General features: G+C 41.6%; 1 protein-coding gene across 4 annotated transcripts in view; it reads left to right on the top strand.

Moving 5' to 3' along the window:
- The window catches only part of FRS2 (fibroblast growth factor receptor substrate 2), a 125,646-nt gene that overhangs the window by 88,703 nt on the left and 12,028 nt on the right, over window positions 1–24,915 (top strand). For 3 of the 4 annotated variants that reach the window (XM_062203245.1, XM_062203246.1, XM_062203247.1), the window contains exon 4: window positions 19,153–19,247. The gene's annotated coding sequence lies outside the window, so the exon portion shown is untranslated. Of the gene's footprint in view, window positions 1–728; window positions 851–19,152; window positions 19,248–24,915 lie in introns of those variants that run through there. The other variant, XM_062203248.1, reaches the window with a different exon arrangement.

The following is a 24,915-nucleotide window of genomic DNA, read 5'->3' as shown; positions in this document are numbered from 1 at the left end:
AAAGGAGGAGAGAACTTCCACTTTGATTATGCCCTGACTAAATAATGATGGAGTTTGTGGACTCAGAAGGCTTCCATAGCCTTGGCAGCTCAAGACAAGAGCCTCGGGTGATCACTGACATCATAAATAAGAGTTTGAGTTGTTAAATCAACAACAGGAGTCACTGTGCACTTGCTTCCCATGCAGGACCTCTGTCCTTAATGAGTTGTACTATGAGAATTAATTATAAAACTTGTTTTTATACTTTGTGTGTCAGTATGGGTGCAAATTGTGGAAATCTTTACTTAGTATAGAGTTGGTCTTCTGTATATAGAGTTAATTAAAAACAAATCTTAATGAAGAATGAGATGGGAGAGGAAGTAGGAGGTGGGATGGGAGTGGAAGTGGGAGGGCGGGTATGAGAGGAAGAACCGCTATATTCCTAAAGCTGTACCTAAGAAATTTGTATTAATTAAATAAAACTTTCTTTAAAAAACTACGGTATGTGTGTTTACTCTGTAAAATGAAGACTATAGCATTAATTTTATTAAGTCCAGTTATCCTGTATCTTAGGTTTAAAGCTAACAATTCTTTTCTATAAAATGACTTTTCTTACTCTTTGATATATTTTTAATACATGTCTAATTGTTTTTTTAAAATTTTTCTCTATTCCCACTAACTGTTTTTTTTTTTTTAAGATTTATTTATTTGAAAGTCAGAGTTACACAGAGATAGAAGGAGAAGCAGAGAGAAAGAGAGAGAGAGAGAGAAGTCTTCCATCTGCTGGTTCACTCCCCAATGGTCCGCAACAACTGGAACTGTACCGATCTGAAGGCAGGAGCCAGGAGCTTCTTCCGGATCTCCCATGCAGGTTCAGGGGCCCAAGGACTTGGGGCCATTTTCCACTGCTTTCTCAGGCCATAGCAGAGAGCTGGATCAGAAATGGAGCAGCCGGGACTCGAACCGGCTCCCATGTGGAATGCCAGCACTGCAAGGCAGCTTTACCTACTAGCCTCAGTGCTGGCCCCAACACATGCCTAATTGTTTAAAGAGGTGCTGGCTTCAAATTTACTTGAATGACTTTATTTCTCTACATTTCAAAGTGATTTTGCCTTGGACACTTACATAATGATTTGATTATCTTTTTTATTACTAAAGCACATATTACCTAGCCTATATATGGGTTAAAATAGCATTCATTGCCTCCAAACCCAAATGTTTGGGGAAGGAAGAATGTGTTCTTAATATTTTCCTTTGTTAGCAGACATGCTTAGTACTAACAAAAAACATGTTAATTTGTAGCATTTTAGTTGAATAGTGAAAATATATATGCTGGCAAACCCAATATTAAACTATTTGAGTGTTGTTTTTTTTTTTGTTTTTTTTTTTTTAAGATTTATTTATTTGAGAGGCAGAGTTACAGACAGAGGGAGAGACAGAGGTCTTCCATCCATTGGTTCACTCCCTGAGTGCCTGGAGCTGGACCAATCCGAAACCAGGAGCTTCTTCCAGATCTCCCACATGGGTGTAGGGGCCCAAGCACTTGGGCCCTCTTTCACTCTTTCCAGCCACCAGCAGGGAGCTGGATCAGAAGAGAAGCATCCAGGACTTGAACCAGCAGCGCCCGTGTGGGATGCCAGTGCTGCAGGCAGAGGCTCAACCTACTACGCCACAGTGCTGGCCCCAAGATTAGCTGTGTTATTCTTTGATATTTCAAAGTTTTGAGTAAGTTATTATTGAGAAAGAATTTGAGGAAACTCAAATAGCTAAACCATCATTTCAGTGACCTGTGGTACTGCAAACTTGTGTTTTCCACTGTACTTACATATTCCCGTTTAACTGAAGTAGTTATCTTCAGTAGTGTGAAAATGTTGATGTTAGAATTGCATATGGCAAGTAGTTCAAGTGATATTCGGAGTAAATTCTAGTTATTATTAGGTACATTTTAACGTTACAAATGAAGAACTTAAGGAGCTTTAGAATCAGAAATAAAGATAGTTGACCAATTCTTGATCGTTGTATCAATTCTAGAGTGTATTTACATTCTTCCAGGCCCATCCCAGAATTATAGGCAGTTTAAAGAGTAATGGGCAGTGAATTCATCCAGATAGCTCTTCAGGCATCACATCTGCTGTAAACATTATCCAGATGATGACAGTCTCTGAATCTATGTAGTATGAAGAAGTAGACATCTGGTACTACTACATTCTTGGGAGTATACTTGCTTACTTTGATAGCAACATGATAACTTTGCTTCTAAAACAAATTTTATGATGCTATATCCCAAATTTCAAAGCATTTTTCATAAAATAGCTGGCAGTGTATATTTTGAGCTCCACTTAAGAAAGTTATCCTAATAAATAACTCTTAAATGGCTTAGGTTAATAAATAAAAGTTTAAGTAAAGTGATTTGGTTGTAGTTTTGTTGATGCATTTTCTTTTCTTTTCTTTTTTTTTTTTTTTGACAGGCAGAGTGGACAGTGAGAGAGAGAGACCGAGAGAAAGGTCTTCCTTTTTGCCGTTGGTTCACCCTCCAATGGCCGCCGCAGCCAGCGCGCTGCGGCTGGCGCACTGCGCTGATCCAAAGCCAGGAGCCAGGTGCTTCTCCTCTCCTGGTCTCCTATGCGGGCACAGGGCCCAAGCACTTGGGCCATCCTCCACTGCACTCCCTGGCCACAGCAGAGAGCTGGCCTGGAAGAGGGGCAACCGGGACAGAATCTGGTGCCCTGACCGGGACTAGAACCCGGTGTGCTGGCGCCGCAAGGCGGAGGATTAGCCTATTGAGCCGCGGCGCCGGCCCAATGCATTTTCATATTGCAGAGATTCAGGTATAAAACTTAAGAATAAATATATGGCTATATTAAAACAATATCCAGTATTAGGGTATTCATACAGCTATAATTACTAAGAAACTTATATGCATGTGGTATTCTGTAGTTACTGAGGATATATCAGTGAACAGAACAAAATCATTGTTCCTATGGAGTTTACATTTTGTGGTTGCATTGGGGTGGAGAGAGAAGGAATCAAACAGTAAAGAGTATGCCAGTTGATAAAAAATATCCATTTGGAGAACAGCATAGCAGGGAAATAAGAAAAACGAAGTGCCATTGTGGGGAAAGGGGTAAGGTTACCTGTTTTCTACATGTAGGGTGCTCAGGACGTCCTCTAACCAACTGATGGTGAGCGAAGTCCTGAAGCAGGTAATGGAGCAAGCTATGTACAAACAGTGGTAGTTGCAAGGGACCCGAGAGGAATATTCTGAGTGTAGTCCAGAAACAAGGAGACCAGTAAGGCTGGAGCAGAGTGTGAAGGAGGAAGAGTTGTGATTGATGCAATCTATAGTGGAATGTCTTGAAAATTTTAATTGAAATTGACACTGAAAAGGCTTTAAATTTTACTTCCTGGGAACAAGAAGAGCCATCGCTAGATTTTGTAAGTAAAGATTGTGAACCACTTTGAAGTGGGCAAAATATGAAGAGTTGAATGTCTTGTCTAGCTCACCCATTGAATTATCTCTCTCATTTTCTTTGTGCTATTTTACAATACACTGTATGTTGTAGAAAACTGCTAGAAATGCAGGTGAATCATGAACATTAATGTAGAAACCCTCAACAGAATACTGGCAAGCCAAATTTAGCAGCACATTAACAAGATCATATGCTATGATCAAGGGGGATTTATTCCTAGAATGCATGAATGGTTCAACATACAGCAAAAACTAATCAACATAAAACACAACATTAACAAATTCAAAGAATAAAACCACATGATCATCTCAGTAGGTACAGAAAATATTTGACAAAATACCTTTTTATAATATAAACACTCAACAAACTAGAAATAGAAGGAAACTATGTTGACATAATAAAAGTCATAGATGAAAATTGTATAGTGAACATCATGCTTATGGTGAAATACAGAAAACTTTTTCTCTAAGGAAAGGTGAGGAACAAGACATTGATTCCTACTTGTGCCCCTCTGTTCATCATGGTACTAGAAGTTCTAGCCAGCACAGTTAGGCAAGAAGAAGAAATAAGACATCAAAGTGAGAAAGACATAACATCATCCTTGTTCTGATGGTGTGGTAGGTCCTTATACATGGCACACCATAGAGATTTCACAAGAAAACTGTTAGAACTCATCAGTTTAGCAGAGAGGCAGGATACAAAGTCAGCACGTAAATCAACAATGAACACTCTGAAAAGGAAGTGACGAAAGCAATTCCATTCACAACAGCATCAAAAAAATAAAATAGGGGCAGATGTTGGGGCACAGTAGGTTAAACTGCTGCTTGGGATGCCTATATGAATGCCATTTGAGTTCTAGCTAGTCCGCTTATAGTTCAGCTCTCTGCTAATGCACCTGGGAAGTAGAGAATGATGCCTCAAGTACTTAAGTCCTTGCTACTACCCATGTGGGAGGTTTGGATGGAGTTCCTGGCTCTTGACTTTGACCTGGCTCAGCCTCGTCTGTTGAAACCATTTGGGGAGTGAGCCAGTGGATGGAAGATATTCTCTCTCTCCCTCTCGCTCTCCCTCTCTCTCTACTCCCCCCCTCAACCAGTGTGCCTTTCAAATTATAAGTAAATTTAAAAAAAAAAGAAAGAATAGGATACATAGAAATATAGGAATTACCCAAGGAGTGCAAGACTTGTACAGTGAGGAGTATAAAACATTAATGAAAGAAATCAAGACATCAATGAATGGAGACATATCTCATGTTCATGGATATGAATAATTAATACTGTTAAGATATCAGTACTATCCAGAGCAATAGATAGATTCAGTGCAACTCATATCAAAATGCCAATAATTGGCCGGCGCCGTAGCTTAACAGGCTAATCCTCTGCCTTGCGGCGCTGGCACTCCAGGTTCTAGTCCTGGTTGGGGTGCCGGATTTTGTCCCGGTTGCCCCTCTTCCAGGCCAGCTCTCTGCTATGGCCCGGGAGTGCAGTGGAGGATGGCCCAAGTCCTTGGGCCCTGCACCCCATGGGAGACCAGGAGAAGCACCTGGCTCCTGGCTTTAGATCAGCGCGATGCGCCGGCCGCAGCAGCCATTGGAGGGTGAACCAACAGCAAAAAGGAAGACCTTTCTCTCTGTCTCTCTCTCTCACTATCCACTCTGCCTGTCAAAAAAAAAAAAAAAAAAAAAAGCCAATGATTTTTTTTGTGTGAAAATTAGCAAAGCCCATTCTAAAATTCATATGACTCTCTTGAGACCCAGAATATAGTCAAAATAATCTTTAAAAAAAAGAGCAAACCTGGAGGACTCATAATTCTGTATTTCAAAACTTACTGCAAAGCTATAGTAATAAAAACAGTGTAGTGCTGGCATAAAGACAGACTGGAATAAAACAGTTTCCACATAAGCCTTTACATACATGCTAAAAATTATTTTTGGACAAAATAATTAAGTGGGGGAAAGTAAAAAACCAAACCTTTGCCAACACCATATACAAAAATGAACTCAAAGTGGATCAAAGTCCTAAAACTATAAAATTGCTAGATGAAAACATAGGACAAAAAGCTTCATGACATGGATTTGGCACAGATTTCTTGGACACTCAAGGCACTGAAAATGTAGACTAATGGACTCCATAAAAAATTTAAAAATCTGCATCAGAAGACATTGTTAACTGAGTGAGAAGGCAACCCACAGAAGGGGAGAAAATATTTGCAGTCATATCTGATAAGGGATTACTACTCTGAATATATGAAAACTTATAGAAACTCAACACCAATAGAAACAGGAAGCCCTATTTAAAAAATGGGCCATGGGCTTGAATAAACATTTATTCAGATATATACAGTAAGCATGTGAAAAGATGCTCAACATCACTAATCACTAAAACAATTAAAAAATACAGTGAGATATGATCTTGCACCCATTAGGGTGGCTACTATTTAAAAAAACTAGAAACTAACAAATGTTGGCAGAGATGTAGAAAACCTGGAACCCGTATGTACCCTTGGTGGGAATGTAAAACAACATAATGATTCCTCAAAAAATTAAAAATAGAATTGCCATCTGATATATCAATTCTACTTTTTTTTTTTTTTTTTTGACAGGCAGAGTTAGAGAGAGAGAGACAGAGAGAAAGGTCTTCCTTTTTCCGTTGGTTCACCCCCCAAGTGGTCGCTACAGCCAGTGCGTTGCGGCTGGCGCACTGCACTGATCCGAAGCCAGGAGCCAGGTGCTTCCTCCTGGTCTCCCATGAGGGTGCAGGGCCCAAGGACCTGGACCATCCTCCACTGCCTTCCCGGGGCCACAGCAGAGAGCTGGACTGGAAGAGGAGCAACTGGGACAGAATCCGGCACCCTGACGGGGACTAGAACCCGGTGTGCCGGCGCCGTAGGCAGAGGATTAGCCTAATGAGCCACAGCGCCGGCCATCAATTCTACTTCTGAGTGTATACATACAAAAGAATTGAAGGCAGGGTGTTGAAGAGAGATTCGTATTCCAGTGTGTATAGCAGCAACTCAAGTATCCGTTGATGGATGACTGGGTAAGCCAAATGTATTATGTACATAAAATGGAATATTACTCAACTTTAGGAAAGGAGGAAATTCTCTAATATATCACAATATGGATGAACTCTGAGGGTATTATGCTAACTGAAATAAGCCTATCATAAAAAGACAACTACTTTCGGATCATACCTATATTAATGAGGTATAATAGTAAGAATCATAGACACAGCATAGAGTGGTGGTTGCCAGCGCTTTGTAATGAGATAATGGAGAGTTACTATCTCACAGGGCGCAGAGTTTCAGTGTTACAAAATGGAGAGTGTTGTGGAAATATGGACAGTGATGATGGTCATACAACAGTATGAATGTATTTAAAACCACTAAACTGTACACTTAAAAATAATTAAGAGGGGGCCGGCGCCACGGCTCACTAGGCTAATCCTCTACTTTGCGGCGCCGGCACACCGGGTTCTAGTCCCGGTCGGGGCACCGGATTCTGTCCCAGGTGCCCCTCTTCCAGTCCAGCTCTCTGCTGTGGCCAGGGAGTGCAGTGGAGGATGGCCCAAGTGCTTGGGCCCTGCACCCCATGGGAGACCAGGAGAAGCACCTGGCTCCTGGCTTTGGATCAGCACGGTGCGCCGGCCATAGCGCGGCGGCCATTGGAGGGTGAACCAATGGCAAAGGAAGACCTTTCTCTCTGTCTCTCTCTCTCACTATCCACTCTGCCTGTCAAAAAATAATAATAATAATAATAGGCCGGCGCCACGGCTCACTAGGCTAATCCTCCGCCTTGCGGCGCCGGCACACCGGGTTCTAGTCCCGGTCGGGGCACCGATCCTGTCCCGGTTGCCCCTCTTCCAGTCCAGCTCTCTGCTATGGCCCAGGGAAGGCAGTGAAGGATGGCCCAAATCCTTGGGCCCTGCACCCGCATGGGAGACCAGGAGAAGCACCTGGCTCCTGCCATCGGATCAACGCGGTGCGCCGGCCGCAGCGCGCCTACCGCGGCGGCCATTGGAGGGTGAATCAACAGCAAAAGGAAGACCTTTCTCTCTGTCTCTCTCTCTCACTGTCCACTCTGCCTGTCAAAAAAAAAATAATAATAATAATAATTAAGAGAGTACATTTTGTTATATATTTTTTACCACAAAATAAAATAGTTTGTGTCCAGTGGAATGCAATTGATTTCTGCCCTGTGAATTAACCTGTTTTGCATCAATTTGTAAATTCATTTCAGAATTTCTTATTCCTTTTGAATTTGTAGTTACTGAAATTTTCTTCTGAACTAGAATTACTAGAACAGGATAAGTAGAAGCAGAGACCGAGTAGAAGGCTATTACAGAAGTTTAGACAGGAAATATTGGTGGCTTTGACTAGAGAAGTGGTGGAGATGGTAAACATTGATTGAACTTGGGATATGTTTTGAAGATGGATATGAAAGGGTCTATTGACTGAATATGGAATGTGAAAGAGCAAGATACCAATGATGACTGCAAGATTTTTGGATATTAATCAGTAAAATTTACAAGTAATTTTCTTTTTCTTTCAACTATCTTTAGGTTAATACTTTTCGTTTTCCATTCCTATGGAGGAATGTAGTTGATTTAACCCTAAGAAATGTAAAAGCCGGTGATGGATCTTTTCTTTAATCATATATTCTCTTCACTGGCTCTAGTGTAATGTATATAACTACTGTACTGAAAATGTCAGTAGCAGCTCTAAGTCAGGGTTCTGGCAGCAGCTCTGCGATAGAATTTCGTGATTGTTAGCAGGTTAGGGAAACCAGTCTTCTGGTGACCAGACTAGCTTACAACAGCTGGAAGCTATTAACACCTCTAGGTCTAACAGGAACAGGAGAGAAAGAGCTGTCAGGTATAGGAGAGGGCTGGCTGATGGGCCATCAGCAGGGGAACCTCAGCAACGAATGGAGCCATGGCCATTTCGTTTGTGCTCCATCAGGTCAGACTCCTAGGACACTGACCAGGGCATGTCGAAGGTAAGACAATGGCTCTTCACTCTGACCTCAGAACCAGCTCTTAAGGCGTTCTGGTCTGGCTGAAAAGCCCATGAGAGCATTTCAGTCATGGAATGCCAAGACACTGTGGCAAAAAAATGTCCTACATGGAGGACCTCAGTGGGTGACACTCCAGTGGGAAGAAGTGGTCATCAGAGAAGGAGCTACTTTTCTCTGAAGGGAGGAGAGAACTTCCACTTTGCTTATGACCTTCTCTAAATACTGACGGAGTTTGTGGATTCAAAAGACTTCCATAGCCTAGGCAGCTCACGTCAAGAACCTCGGTGATCACTGATGTCATACACAAGGGTGTTAATTGTTAAATTAACAACGAGAGTCACTGTGCACTAACTTCCCCTGCAGGCCCTCTGTCCTCAAAGAGTTGTGTTATAATTATGTCTAAGTGCTCCCAAAAGATATATCATTCTTGGGTACTTTTTAGTTAAGTTTCTTTAAAAAAAAAAAAAAAAAGTGAAATTTGAACAGTGATTTTGAACAGCATTTGTCTCGACTGTTGAGGAACAGTTTTTGTTTTGTTTTTTGTTTTGTTTTCCGTGCAAATTGTTCAACTCTTTACATATAGAGTTGGTCTTCTGTGTATAAAGTTAATAAAAAATGGATCTTAATGGAGAATGGGACTGGGAATGGGAGAGGGAGGAGGAAGAAGAGTGGGAGGGCGGGTATGGTGGGAAGAATCACAAATTCCTAAAGTTGTACTTAGGAAATGCATGAAGTCTGTATTCCTTTTTTTTTTTTTTTTAAGATTTATTTATTTGAAAGAGTTACAGAGAGAGGTAGAGACAGAGAGAAAGGTCTTCCATCCACTGGTTCACTTCAGAGATGGCTGTAACGGCCAGAGCTGAACCACTCTAAAGTCAGGAGCTAGGAGCTTCTTCTGGGTCTCCCACGTGGGTACAGGCCATAGCAGAGAGCTGGATCACAAGGGGAGCAACCGAGACTTGAACTGGCGCCCATGTGGGATGCCGGAACTTCAGGCCAGGGCTTTAACCCACTGTACTACAGTGCTGACCCCAGTCTGTAGTTCTTAAAAGGTTTCTTTGAGGGGGCGTGGGGAAGAATGGCTCTGGAGGGTCAAATGGAAAGTATCCACCATTTACCAATAACATTTAAAATCTGCTATAAAACACACACACACACACACACTTATGTGCTTGAACTTTTAAAAAGTATAAAGGAAAGAAAGAACATAATTCTTTCAGTGGTAGAATGTTATGAAAACTCAATTGAGCAGGTTTTAATGACATTAAATTAGAATTATTACAACTAAAAGCCAACCATAAAATTTGGTATAGACTTAAAAGTTTTTATATCATATTAAATGTTTTACTTTGGACTCTTGAAGTTAAAAAGGGCTTTATCTTTTTATGTGTTTCACTTAGAATTAATTGAATATGATTTTAAAATCTTCACGGACTATTTTATATTTCTAAGCAATTAAAGGCTGTTTTGTTGTATTTTTCTGTTTGTGCCTTTTAATGCAAACTAATTCAGATTTAGTTTAGTTCTTAAAATTCATTTCCTCAGAAAGGCGGCTCAAGCCATTTAATTCAACTTCTTAACCAGTTGTGAAATTGAATCTACTACAATGCTCTTAGTGATTGGGAACTAAACATTTAAAGGGACTAAGTTCTTTGTTAAATGGAAGTTTGTTTTATTTCTTTAGACTTCTGTGGTTTTATCCAACTTCTATTTTAGGGGCAAGTCAAGTCCATTATTACCTAAGATAAAAGTTTAAAGACTGCTGTCATCTTTTTTCCATACTGCTAATTTCTCTGAACTGTTTTCTACAGTCTTCTCTGAATGGTTTCACATCTTTGAATGTGCCATCTCACGTTAACTCAAGGTTTCTGTGATACCATGACTCTTTGGGTTTTCCTTTGCTTTTTGTGAATTTTTTTCCTCTGCATTTCCTTTAAATGTTGGTGTTTCTGCAGGTCCTTGTTCTCTTCTCACTGGGCAAGTCTCATCTTGTTGTCTGAATTGCATTCATAAGCTGATTCCTAGCTGTCTCTTCCACATCCTTACCTGTATTCTGTTTGCCTGTTGAGTATCTCCACTTGGATGTATCGCTGACATCACGCACATTCAACACTGAGCTAAAGGGCTTCTGTAAACCTTGTGCCTTTCCTGAGGTTCCCTAACTGTCACCTAAACTGAAAATGTGGGTATTTTCCTTGGCTCCTCTTTTTCTTGCCAGTCTGTTGGATTGTTACTGATGCCATCTCCTAAGTGTTACCCTGTCCTCTTTTCTCTGTCTTCATTTTTCAGCTTCCCTAATTCGACCCTCACAGTTACTACTTCACCAGCCTCCCCACCTCTAACAGTGAGGTAGGGAGTGGTAGTGGTGGGAGTTAATTTTAACTTACCCAGGGGGGCCGGTGCTGTGGCATAGTGGGTGAAGCTGCCTGCAGTGCTGGTATCCCAAATGGGTGCTGGTTCAAGTCCTGGTTTCTCCATTTCTGATCCTGCTCCCTATAATGGCCTGGGAAAGCCCTGGCCTGTAGCACCAACATCCCATATGGACTCTGGTTCTAGTCCCGGCTGCTCCACTTCCCATCCAGCTCTCTGCTATAGCCTGGGAAAGCAGTACAAGATGGCCCAAGTCCTTGGGTCCCTGGCTCCTGGCTTTGGATTGGTGCAGCTCCGGCCATTGCAGCCAATTGGGAAGTGAACCATAGGATGGACGATCTCTCTCTCTCTCTCTCTCTCTCTCTCTGTGTGTAACTCTGACTTTCAAATAAATAAATAAATCCTAAAATAAAAGAAATTATTTAAAAATTATATTTTGCTCTGCGTTGTGCTCAGAGGGAACATCTCCAGTGACATGAGCTGTCCTCTTGGAGACAGTTCTTTAGAATTGCCTTCACCAGGGGTGCTTGATAGCCTGGTTTAAGATCATGAAAGGGGCCAGTGTTGGAACAGTTAAAGCCATCTAGGAACAGGTAAAAGCCATTTAGGGAGTGAGCCAGCAGGTGGAAGACCTCTCTTTCCCTCTCTGCCTCTCTGTAAAAAAAAAACTCTACCTTCCAAATAAATAAACAAAAATCTTTTTTAAAACATATTAAAAAAAATAATGAGAACAATGTAGTGACCTGAGGATCAGTTTTTCAATATCCTCTACTTTTTTTAAAACATTACCAAGAACTGGAAAGTAAGCCAAAAAGGCTTCTGATGCTTAACATCATTATTACAGAACTCATGAAGTACTTTAACCTACAAGATCCCTTTGATCTGAGTGTAGGGCTTTATTCTGTACCTTCTTAAGAATAATGTGGAGACACTTGAATTAAAACATTTTTGTTTTGATTGGATTAAGATGGCAGAGTAGGGAGGGGGCTTGCTGCTCTAAGAGAAGATAGTTTTTAAAAAGTAGAGTGTAGTCTAAGGGAAGAGTTTGGGAGAAAACAGCAGAGGAAATTCTATGCAAATTGGAGGGACACAGTAGGCCTACGTGGGGGCCGTGGACACGCACAACTCAGGACCCCAGCAGCCTATAGCCCCCGCACTTAAACATTTTTCAGAAGAGGAAATCCAAATGGCCAACAGACACATGAAAAACTGTTCAGGATCACTAGCCATCAGAGAAATGCAGATCAAAACCTAATGAGGTTTCACCTCACCTCAGTTAGAATGGCTTTCCTGCAGAAATCAATAAACAACAAATGCGGTGAGGATGTGGAGAAAAGGTACCCTAATCCACTGTTGTTGGGGATATAAACTGGTACAACAACTGTGGAAGACAGTATGGAGATACCTCAGAAATCTGAATATAGTCCTACCATATTACCCAGCCATCCCACTCCTTGGAATTTACCCAAGGGAAATGAAATCAGTAAATAAGTTATCTGCACCCCCATTTATTGCAGTTCAGTTCACAGTAGCTAAGACATGGAATAAACCTAAATGCCCGTCAACTGAAGACTGGATAGAGAAATTATGGGATATGTACTCTGTGGAATACTACACAGCAGTATAAAAAAATGAAATCTGATCATTTGCATCAAAATGGATGAATCTGGAAAACATCATACTTAGTGAAATAAGCCGCTCCCAAAGGGACAAATACCTTATGTTCTGCCTGATCTGTAATAACTAATAGAGCACCTAAAAGGAAACCTGAAATTGACACCATGAGAAGTTATGACTTGAACAGTTCTTGTCTTGACTGTCGAGGAACTGTTGTGCATTTTTTCTTTGTACTATTTGTTGAACTCCTTACTTAACATAGAGTTAGTTATATGTGTATAAAGTCAATTGAAAATAGATCTCAGTAAAAATAAGAGTAGGAATAAGAGAGGGAGGAGGAAGTTTGTAACTTTAAAGTTGTATAGTTTTGCAAACATTCCTATGGACTTATTCTAAAGGTACAGTTTAAAAACTTGCCATGGGGCCCCAAATCCCATTAAGTTGGGTGATAAAAATGCCATCTTAAGTGTTAAAGTGACCATATTAAGTGTTAAAGTGATCATATAGATAGGATTAAATGTTAAAAGAATCATATAAATAAGATCAAGTGTCTGGTAATAATAGTAGAAAGAATTAAAAAGGAGAGAGTGTTTGAACATGGGAAGCAGTCTACACAGTAGACTCACAGAATGACAATCATTTCATAGCACTCTGACTTCAGAATCAGCCATTAAGGCATTCTGGTCTGGTCTGAAAGGCCCAAAGAAAAACAGATTTGTTTTGAAGAAAGAAACTTTTAAATCCATGTGTAAAGTCTTTTTTTTTTTTTTTAAAAAAATTATTTATTTGAAGGCAGAGTTACAGAGAGGCAGATGCAGAGAGAGAGGTCTTCCATCCCCTGGTTTACTTTCCAGATGGCTGCAACAGCTAGAGCTGTGCCGATCTGAAGCCAGGAGCCAGGAGCTTATTTATTTATTATAAGGGCTAAGCATTCATTTGTTGATTTGAAACATTATAAGAAGTAATATGCAGGAGCCAATATTGTGGTGCATTTAATTCAGCTGCTGCCTACGATGCCAGCATTCCATATTGTGGGTGGCTTCACATCCCTGGGGTTATGTTTCTGATCCAGCTTCCTACTAAAGTGTCTGGGAAGACAGCAGAAGATAGCCCAAGTACTTGAGTCCCTGCCACACATGTAGGAAACACAGCTCGATTTCCTGGCTCCTGACTTTTGCCTGAACCAGACCCAGCTGTTGCAGCCAATTGGGGAGTGAACCAACAGATCGAAGATTCTCTCTCTCTCTCTCTCTCTAACTTCCTTTCAAATAAATAAATAAAATTTTAAGACATTCATATACAGAGCACTGATTTGGAGAATAATAAGATCAAATGTATTCATTCAAATTTTCAAAGTTAATAATAAATGCTTTCTGGAAAATGCCTATCTTTCTTTCTCACTGCTACCTGATAATCATCTCTCTTCCTTGTTGCAATTTTAGGGGAAGAGCTGCATGGTTCCTCATAAATGTTCATCCTTTTGATGTTGCTGTAGGACAGTATTTGTTTTTGCTGAACATATTTTATATTGCAGTATATAAGTACTAAGCTAAGAGTTTCTTTGAGAATTCTGAAGGATGATGATTTTTTTTTCCTGTGAATGAAGGTTCTGGGATTGTTGCCCTTGCTGCTGATTACATTTCTGTATTAACTAAGCCAGAGTGACTCAGCTAGTGGGTTTGCATGTGTCTTAGGGACAACATGATAGGCACTCAGATGTAATTGGATAAATTAATCACCAGTATCTGGGAAAAAATACGCCCCAAGGTTAGAATGACTCCATAATTGAGTTATGACTAGTCTTACAAAAACTGCTATTTAAGCTTTTTTGTGCTTTACTTTTAGCAAGGCATTTTAATAACATTTTCTTAATATTTGTTAAATACACAAAATTGTATTCTTCACTAGCTCCTATCCGTCTTTCCAGACTCAATGTAGGGATCACCATTCCTGGGATGTTTTCCTTGACACTTCTTTCTTTCTGCTCTGAGTTAAATGGCTAATGTGCTTATATCACCTACATATGGATCGGCCCCCATATTCAGTTGTGATTGGGCAGGGGTAGGGTAGAGTGGGTAAGAAACTAGTTAAGAAACTCCTTGGAATCAGAGTGTGTGTCTTTTATTTTGATTCCTACTGTTTAATCACTGTTTGGCAGAGAGTAGGTACTTCGGAAACTACTTTTTGAATGTTGCAATGTGTGGATCTCTGGAGAAATGAATGAATTCATTTTTTTAGTCTCTCCTTGATATTGATAGTTGTTTGCAAACCATTTTTATCTACTGAGTGACATTTTGTTGTCTTAATACAGCTATTATTGCTGAAATAAAGACATGCCATTTTATTAATATTTTTGATTTACCCACAGAAAATGGATTGAGGGCATTTTAAGTATACACAACTATGTGCTTAATCTTCCATAATCGTCTGGTTTTACTTGTCTCTTAGGACACAAATGAAAAGAATCGGTTAAATTACATTAGAAGGAATTTAGATTAGACTCAAAAGTTTCCAGAAAAAAAAAGTTCCAGATATTGAAGTGATTTGTACATTAAGTAGTCGATATTTTCAAGAGTGAAAAAAAAAGAGGTGTGAGTGGACAGTTATAAACTGTGAAGCAGTTCATTAACATTGCCCTTAGAATAAAAAAATCTAAAGGAATAAAAATATATGGTATTTAAAAATACTCACATACCTGTGTAGTTCTGTGTGCCTGTGTGTTCTTTTTTTTTTTTTTTTTTTCGGACAGTGAGAGAGAGAGACAGAGAGAAAGGTCTTCCTTCTGTTGGTTCACCCCCCAAATGGCTGCTACGGCCAGCGCACTGCGCCGAGCCAAAGCCAGGAGCCAGGTGCTTCCTCCTGGTCTCCCATGGGGTGCAGGGCCCAAGCACTTGGGCCATCCTCCACTGCACTCCCAGGCCACAGCAGAGAGCTGGACAGGAAGAGCAACCGGGACAGAATCCGGCGCCGCAAGCGGAGGATTAGCCTAGTGAGCCGCGGCGCCGGCCGCCTGTGTGTTCTTTAAACTTGCAGCTCACAAGGACCTGTGTTAACGTGTGCGTGCTTTTTCTATAATGGCAATGGATCAGGTAACTAGCATAGTGTACCGAGAGTCTCCTCTCCTCTGCTTTTTTATAAAAACTTCTCTTCCTTAGAGTAATCTAAACAATAAAAAAATCCTTATGGATGTTAAGAATAAGCAGAAAACTAATGTGTAAGAATGAAAAACAACCTACCCAGTGGTTTAAAAGAAACAGATTATTGACACAACATGATTTCTTGAATGCCATTCTCTTGATTCTTTTAAAATACTACAACATGACAGTTAGCTTGCCCAAAATTTAGAGTTATGTGCTATACTTGTATCTATAGGTATTCTGTCCCAGCTGTATCTGAACAGAACTACTGTAGTGCAAGCCAAATTCACCCTCGGTGCTAGTGAACTGAAAAAACCAAATGTACCTTTCTAAGCAGCACATTTATAATCACACTTGTGAATAGAATTCAGTGTTCTCTGTGCTGGTCATTCTGCAGGAATCCTATTGGAATAATTTAGGACACCTTTACTAGCTATATTAATGTAACACTTGTAAGGACGGTGCTGAAGTTCTAGGCCTACTGTGCGTGCAGTGCAAAAATGCTCGATTGTTATACACAGACAGGATTTTATCCATAGTGGTGCTATAACAGTGCTTTGTCTTTTTTATTATTATTATTTTGACAGGCAGAGTGGACAGTGAGAGAGACAGAGAGAAAGGTCTTCCTTTTGCCGTTGGCTCACCCTCCAATGGCCGCCGCAGCTGGCACGCTGCGGCCGGCACACCACGCTGATCCAAAGGCAGAAGCCAGGTGCTTCTCCTGGTCTCCCGTGGGGTGCAGGGCCCAAGCACTTGGGCCATCCTCCACTGCACTCCCTGGCCACAGCAGAGAGCTGGACTGGAAGAGGGGCAACCGGGACAGAATCCGGCTCCCCGACCGGGACTAGAACCCAGTGTGCCGGTGCCGCAAGGCGGAGGATTAGCCTAGTGAGCTGTGGCGCCGGCCACAGTGCTTTGTCTTTTAAAACACTGTATGGCTTTCTGAAAGTCTTTATATGCAGAATTTACTTGGTTTTCACAATAATTCTATGAAGATGGTGCCCCAATCTTTTCTTACATACTAGGAATTTGAAGCATAGAAAGGTTAATTATAACAAAGGCATATAGCATTGTTTTATAATAAATTATTATTTCAATAGCTAACTGAATGCTTACTATATGCACTTAGTATCCTAAACTTTTATGCACATTAATCACATATTAATTGCATTAATACATTAATACATTATTTACTTAATAAGACATTAAACCTTGGAATCAGATAATCTGACTAGGTATTAACCCTGGGAAAACTGCTTAACGTTTTTAAGCCTCAGTTTTCTCATTTAGAACATGGAAATAATGGTAGAATCTACCTCAAAAGATGTCCCTTGGATTAAATGAGATCATCCAAATGACTTAAGTCCAGCAATATGGTGAGGGCTTTAAAATCAGTTTGCTATTGAAAAATAGGATGGTAGTAAAGAGTTTTTAGTATACTTTTTAGCCTCTGCATGATTTTCCTGGTAAAGTTGTATCTTTTTGAGTGAGAATCATAGTTGTTGCTACTTTCTATGTTAGAGAAAATACACCCATATAACAGTAAGATTACACCTCCATATAATATCTGTAATATAGCTTCCTTCTCACTACCTCCCAATTACCTTTCAATCTTTAATTGTCTACTAGCTGGGGAGAAACCAAAGGCTCAGAGAACATGTGAGGCACCAGTATTCCAAAGTCAAAGAGGGCTACATTCATTCCAGAATTGCTTTGAGAGTCAGTTGTTTAGAACTCATACTGTCTTTCCTTATGGAAAGTGTTTGACATGCTGGATATTTGCACTGAAAAAAGTAAAAGCCAGCAGAAATTCTACAATACTTTGATAGTGCTAATAATCAAAATGATTCAACAATCAACTGAATAGATATTAATCCTCAAAAAGAGGTCAGAATAAAAAAAATTCTGGAGATTCAAAGGGCAGCTTTTTAATACTTTCAAGAGCTTTATAGATTGGTACAATAATTCTTTTAAATGTTTAAACTTCTGCCGGCACCGCGGCTCAATAGGCTAATCCTCCGCCTTGTGGCGCCGGCACACCGGGTTCTAGTCCCGGTCCGGGCGCCGGATTCTGTCCCGGTTGCCCCTCTTCCAGTCCAGCTCTCTGCTGTGGCCCAGGAGTGCAGTGGAGGATGGCCCAAGTGCTTGGGCCCTGCACCCCATGGGAGACCAGGAGAAGCACCTGGCTCCTGCGGTGGCCGCAGCGGGCATTGGAGGGTGAACCAGTGGCAAAAAGGAAGATCTTTCTCTCTGTCTCTCTGTCACTGTCCACTCTGCCTGTCCAAAAAAAAAAAAAAAAAAAAAGTTTAAACTTTGTTTCAAAATTTGTGACTTTTCCTTGATACTGAGTTATTGGTAAATCAGTCTCATTTATTTTATTTGCTAAACACAGTTCAGGATAGGAATGGGAAAGGCTTATATATGGATTGCAAAACAAAGAAGAGAGATTTTCCTGAATTAATTGGCTAAAATCTCTTAGAAAAGAGAAATTGGCAAAGAGCATATATATATATTCACAGAAGACAAATGATTTATGATAGAATTAGCTCAGCCCTGGGCAGTTTTACAAGTCAGAGACAAAGCATGATAAATGTTGAAGCTTCTGGAGCATCAAGAAGGGGATCCCAAAGCTGAGACACTGGCTTGCTCCCCGTCTTAAATGAGGTGTTGCAGCAGCACACAAGGGGCAGAAGCAAACACACCTGGCTCGCTGATCTTACACAGAGGGCATCTGAAGCCAGAGCTGAGGTTGTTGATTGTTTATGGGTGCTTCGTTTAGAAATGTTTGTTTTGGATATATGTCATATTCGTTAACTCTAGTTAACAAATACGTAAGTTTAAATAAAGCTATTCCCATAACCCCTAACGTAATGCCACTACAGCATATGTGTTTGGTAAATACTAGTGCTTCCGTTAGTGAGTTTGACTTTTTCTCAGTATGTAGAGTGAAAAAAATTCACTAGAAAATTTGTTTTAAATGGAGTGCATCTCTTACAACTAAAGACTAATGTATTGCTGCAATATCACTGCCTGATGACTCGGGCATGCTTGTTCTAGTCTCTTTTTTGATTAACCTACTTCTCTGAATTGGTTCTGGGGATTCTTGTGGAATAGGAAGACACAGAGGGTGGATTCTAAAGCAAATCAGCTCTACAGAAGGAATGACAGTGAGTGAGGTTTAGGAAAAGTCACCAGGGGTGGAGAATTTGTCTGCCACTGGCTAAAGTGAGGGTTTCAGAGCTGAGCAGAACCTTGGAGGTTGTTTCGTCTAACCCCTCATTTTACGGCTGAGGAGATAAGTATAGAGAGGTGAGTTGTCCAGTGTCGGAGCTGTAGTGGAGAAGCCAGAAACATCTTAGAACTTAGACCATTGCATTTTTACTTCTTCTTTTGAAAAGAAATGAAATTAATCCTACATATTATTGGGGTTTTTTTAATCAATTCTTTTAACATTTGAATTTGTGTAAATAGGTTAACTAAACCAACTGTGTTGCTCAAAGTCTCATCAGGAAAATTATTACATTAAAAGAAGGAGGAAATTATCAATTTTTTCTACTATTTCTAGGTTAAGTCAGCAAACAAAGAAAACATGGTGTTTTGAAGCATGATTCAACTCCTAATGCTGCAGCAGAGGCTAAGAATATTAATGGCCAGATCTAGGTAAGTAGACATTTGCCTTTTAAAAAAAAATCCATAAATTGCACTTTTTAAACTAGAGAATTTAATAAAATAATCTTTTCTTAAATGCAACCAGTATGCTTCTTGATTTGCTGAGACCCACCAACTCCCAAAGAATAAAGACAAATGGCTTTAATTAAACTAAGACAATGTTTATTAATTTGAAATATTCAGCAAACTTTTCCTAAACAGAAGCTACCTTTTGTTCTTTGTGTGTTGCTCTGCAGGGAGCATAACAAGACCATTTGTTTTTGCTGAGTTGTGAGCTTGGAGTAGTACATGCTGATGAGATCACATAATTTTTCATCAGATGTTGCAACTCAGATGTGGTCTGCAAGTATTAGCCTAATATGAGGTCCTAATGGAGAATAACAATAATAATTCATTGTGGGCATAAATGGAGAATATCTAGTGTATGGTTCAGTAGAGGGAGTCAAAGATGTGGATGAAAGCTCCACATTAAAAAATGTCTCCTGGGATGGGTGCTTGGCCCAGCAGTTAAGATGCCCTTCGGGGTGCCTGCATCCCATGTCAGAGTGCCTGGGTTTGAGTCCTGGCTCTGCTCCCAATTCCGGCTTCCTACTAATGTGTACCCTGGGAGGCGGCAGTTGATGGCTCAAGTATTTGGGTTCCTGCCACTCACTTGGGAGACCTAGATTGATTGGTCAGGTCCATCCCCAAGTTTTGTGGACATTTGGGAAGTCGACCATTCTCTTCTTTCTATCTCTCTTTGTCTCTTCTGTCTCTCTTTTTCAAATAAACAAGTAATTTTTAGGGAGTCTCTGTCCTGGAGTTGTAAGATTAAGCTGCCTATGTTCCAACTGTTCCAGCTAAGCATATTCTTGAACCTTAAGAAGCCTCCTGTGGTTTTTGCCTCCATTTTCTAATTTTGTGAAACCTCCTCTTTCTGTACTTCTCTCCTGACTGGACCTGCTGATTCGTTGTTTGAAACCCCGGTATTGCCAGCCTCGTGTAGCTTCCTTGCCCTGTGAGCCTGAACTGTCCACCATCTGAGCTGGTGAGCGCTACCAGCAGAGCACCATCGTCTGACTCTGCAGCCTCCACTGGGCTCTCATCCCGGCCTACTTACTGATCCTGCTGTCTTTCCTTGGGTAGCTCCTTGGTAGACTGGTCCATGTTCTCCTCAGGTCCCTCGTTATGGGGGTCTTGCCTTCTGCCTTACAAAGGACGTGCAGGACGATGGGTCTTACCTACTGCAGCTTCTCTGCTGTGCACCCCCATCCTCCCTCTTCTTTCCTGATTTCCCCCCGCTTCTTGATCCATCAGTTAACTCTTTTCTTTCCTTTGTTGTTTCCTGTTTTTGAATTTTTCCTGACCTAATGATGACAAGGTTGCTTAAATTCTTGTTATCTTAAAATAATAAATAACAGGGCCAGTGCAGTGGCATAGCAGGTGAAGCCGCCGCCTGCAATGCCAGCATGCCATATGGGCGCTGGTTCGAGTCCCGGCTGCTCCACTTCCGATCCAGCTCTCTGCTATGGAATGGGAAAGCAGTAGAAGATGGCCCAAGTCCTTGAACCCATGTAGGAAACCCAGAAGAAGCTCCTGGCTTCTGGCTTCTGGCTTCAGATCAGCCCAGCTCTGACTGTTGCTGCCTTTGGGGAGTGAACCAGTAGATGAAAGACCTCTCTGCCTCTGCTTCTGACTCTCTGTAACTCTGCCTTTCAAATAAATAAACAAATATTTTAAAAATAACATTAAATAATTCAAATGGCATTTTCTCTCTTTTTTAAGCTTTGTTTATTTTTTTGAAAGATAGAGTTGGGGGAGAGAGAGAGAGCGAGTGAGCAAGCAAGCTTCCATTGTCTGGTTCACTCCCCAGATGGCCAAGGCTGGACTAGGCCAGAGCCAGGAGCTTCTTCAGGTCTCCCATGTATGTGCAGGGGCCCAAGCACTTGGGCCTGCTTTCCCAGGTACATTATTAGAGAGCTGGATCAAAAGTGGAACAGCTGGGACTTGAACCAGTGCCCATATGTTATGCTGGTGCTGCAGGCAAAGCAGCTTACCCTAATACCCCCGCAGTGCCTGCCCAGGCATATTTTCTTTTTTTTAAGATTTATTTGTTTGTTTGAAAGTCAGAATTACACAGAGAAGAGAGGCAGAAAGAGAGAGAGAGAGAGAGAGAGAGAGAGGTCTTCCATCTGCTGTTTCACTCTCCAATTGGCCACATGACTGGAGCTGCACCAATCCGAAGCTAGGAGCCAGGAGCTTCTTCTGGGTCTCCTACATGAGTGCAGGGGCCCAAGGACTTGGGCCATCTTCTACTGCTTTCCCAGGCCATAGCAGAGAGCTGCATCAGAAGTGGAGCAGCCCAGACTTGAACCAGTGCCCATATGAGATGCCAGCACTGCAGGTGGCAGCTTAACCCACTACGCCACAGTGCCAGCCATGGCCTATATTTTTTTTCACTTGTATCTGTGTACACTCTAGTGCTGCACTTTTTCTTTCTCAGCCAACGCTTGAAAGAATAGTCAACCTATTGGGGCTACTGCCTTATTGCAGTTTGGCATCCTTCCCTACCATTCCATGTGGGTAATGCCCTCTTTTCTTAATTTGTATATTTCAGTCCTCCCCCATCCTGTTCTTCATTGGCTCCTTTCTATTTCTGTACTTAAACTCATTTGTATTCTCCGTCCCCCCCACCCCCCGAATTGCAACCACAGACCTCTCTTTATATTGTCCCTGAGTAGACTCATCTGTTCTATAGCTTCAGATACTGCAAGTTCTCTGCTGTTTTGCCTCCTCCCTCAGACCCATGCTCAGGTACTCACCTCTCTTGCGTATTTCCCCGTGGCTAGTCTCTGCACATGTGAAACTGAACTAGCCATGCTCACTTCCACTTGAAGACTGCCAGTTTTTCCTGATCTGTTGTGATTGGAAGCTGCCTCTTTTTCTGTTATGCCAAGGCCACCACTTGATGTTGCTGACTTTTCGTCCAAAACTGTTCTTATACTCAGACATTTCTTCTTTATTCCTACTATTGATGTTCTGGTTTTAGATCTCTATCATACTTCATTTTTCAGCAGTCCCAAATTGATTTCCTTTGCTCTGAGCTAAATTCCTGCTTAAATTTATCCTGCAGATGGAGGTATTTAAAATGCATGTCTATCTCACTTTCCTACTTAAAATACATTGGTGACTTTTTATCATGTGTAGCTTAAAGTATTTTATCTTTAGCATAATACTCAAAGCTTTTGTGTCACATATTAGACATTTCATTACTCATTGTTATCCTGAGCAGCACATTCAGGGTGGGACGTGTTGCGGGTAAGGCTACACTGCCTTGCATCTACACCTGCCAACACAGAAAGCTCTGCTTAACAGGTTGACTAGTGAGGCTGCAAGTAAAAGGATGTTTTTGCTGCTCCTTTTAAGAAATAGTCTTTTTGTTTGTTTTTAAGATTTATTTATAGGGCTGGCGCTGTGGCACAGCAGGTTAAGCTGCTGCCTGCAGTGCCAGCATCCCATATAGGCACTGGTTCAAGTCCAGGCTACTCCACTTCTGATCCAGCTCCTTGCTAATATGCCTGCACCCAAGTGGAGGATCCAGAAGAGGCTCCTTGATCCTGGCTTTGGACCAGTCCAGCTCTGGCCGTTGTGGCCATTTGGGGAGTGAACCAGCGGATGGAAGACCTCTCTCTCTCTCTGTTTTTCTTTTTCTCTGTAACTCTGCCTGAATGAAAAAAAAATCTTTAAAAAATCTTTTTAAGAAAGATTTATTTATTCATTTGACAGGCTGAATTAGAGAGGGAGAGACAGAGAGTGATATCTACTGGTTCACGATGAAGTTACACAGGTTCTGCCGTGGGACTACTAGAGGTAGCACTAGCTTGTAGTTGGTCAGAAGATCAAGTCCCACATCCCTAGCTCATTGTCCAGAATGCTTTATAGTTTGGCCCAACTTGGGTTACAGCTGACCTTGTGTTCCACTTGTACTGAACACCTCAGTGTGTACCAAACACCTGAGTGTCATGTGACCTTTCACGACCTTCGCCTTTGCATGTGATCTTTTATCCGTCCGAAGTGCCTATTTCGGTTTTTTACCTAGCACATTTTTTCTGCTCACTTTTGAAAAGTCCCAGCTCAAGTCTGCTTCCTGCTGTGACTAACCCAGTCATTTACTCCCTTTTGTCCACAGTACTCTGCTCCATATTTTAGTACAAAGTTGATTGTAGTGCAATATCTGTTTACATCTTTTTCTTCCCTTAAATGCATGTACAGATAATGATTTTTTAAAAGATTTATTTATTTGTTTATTTGAAAAGCCGACTTACAGAAAGGCAGAGGCAGAGAGAAGAGAGAGGTCTTCCACCCACTGATTCACTCCCCAGATAGCTGCAATGGCCAGAGCTGTGCTGATCCGAAGCCAGGAAGCAAGAGCCTCTTCTGGGTCTCCCACGCGAGTGCAAGGGCCCAAGGACTTGGGCCGTCTTCCACTGCTTTCCCAGGCCATAGCAGAGAGCTGGATTGGAAGTGGAGCAGCGGGGTCTCAAATTGGTACCTATATGGGTTGCCGGCATTGCCGGTGGAGGATTACCCTAATGCATTTTTCAAGTTAAGAATATCCTAGGATGGGGCCAGTGCTGTGGAGTAGCAGATAAAGCTGCCACCTGTGACACTAGCATCCCATACGGCACTGGTTCAAGTCCCGGCTGCTCCACTTCTTCTTCTTCTTCTTTTTTTTTTTTTAAGATTTATTTGTTTATTTAAAAAGCAGAGTTACACAGAGGCTTAGAGGAGGTGGGGGAGAGACAGTGTTTTCTATTCATTGGTTCACTCCCCAGATGGCCACAGTGGCCGGAGCTGTGCTGTTCCGAACCCAGGAGCCTCTTCTAGATCTCCCACATGGATGCAGGGGCCCAAGGACTTGGGGCCTTCCTCTACTGCCTTCCCAGGCCACAGCAGAGAGCTGGACTGGAAGTGGAGCAGCTGGGACTTGAACAGGCGCCCATACGGGATGCCAGCACTGCAGCCAGTGGCTTTACCTACTACGTCACAGCACCAGCCCCACAGATAATGATTTAATCATCTTTCTGCTGTGAATCTTGAGTGTCTTATTAGAGCAGAATGCCAAATATCTTGAATTTTAATTAGCTTTAGTGTTGTAGTTACTTCTTTTAGTTTATGTACATTATACTTTCTTATCTTAATACTTACACCTGCCAGGCATTCTTCACCTTTGTTTGGTATAGTCCATGCAGTCCACAAAGGCCTAAAGCCCTTCTCTCTGCCAGGGATTGTGTGAGGCACTAGGCAGTAAGGTGCATCCCTGCTGGGAAGGCTCATACAGTGGAGGGAGAAAGGATAGCTAAAGAGACGGACAACTGATCAGAGTTTCTACCAAGTACAAAGTGCGGTAGATGCTGTGAGTCTGGGAAGCTTAGGGCGCTTTGGGCAGAAGGTACCTAAGATATTTAGCCCCCTAGTTGGTTGGAGTAAGAGAAGGCTTCCTAGAGATGCTGCACTCTAAGTCTCAAGCAGGCAGACGTGGCAGGCGGAGGGCAGCAGACGGGAGGATGTGAGAGAACAAGGTGCACTGGGCAATCTGCAGCTTGTGCAGTCTGCCTGGACCCAAGGGTGGGGCTTGAAGCATAGAAGAGGAGGACGTTAGACTGGACCAGACTGTGAA

Source organism: Lepus europaeus, chromosome 10, assembly GCF_033115175.1.
Source record: "Lepus europaeus isolate LE1 chromosome 10, mLepTim1.pri, whole genome shotgun sequence".
Lineage (NCBI taxonomy): Eukaryota > Metazoa > Chordata > Mammalia > Lagomorpha > Leporidae > Lepus > Lepus europaeus.
Note: the sequence above shows the minus strand (reverse complement) of the source record. Positions and strands in the feature narration are given on the sequence as shown.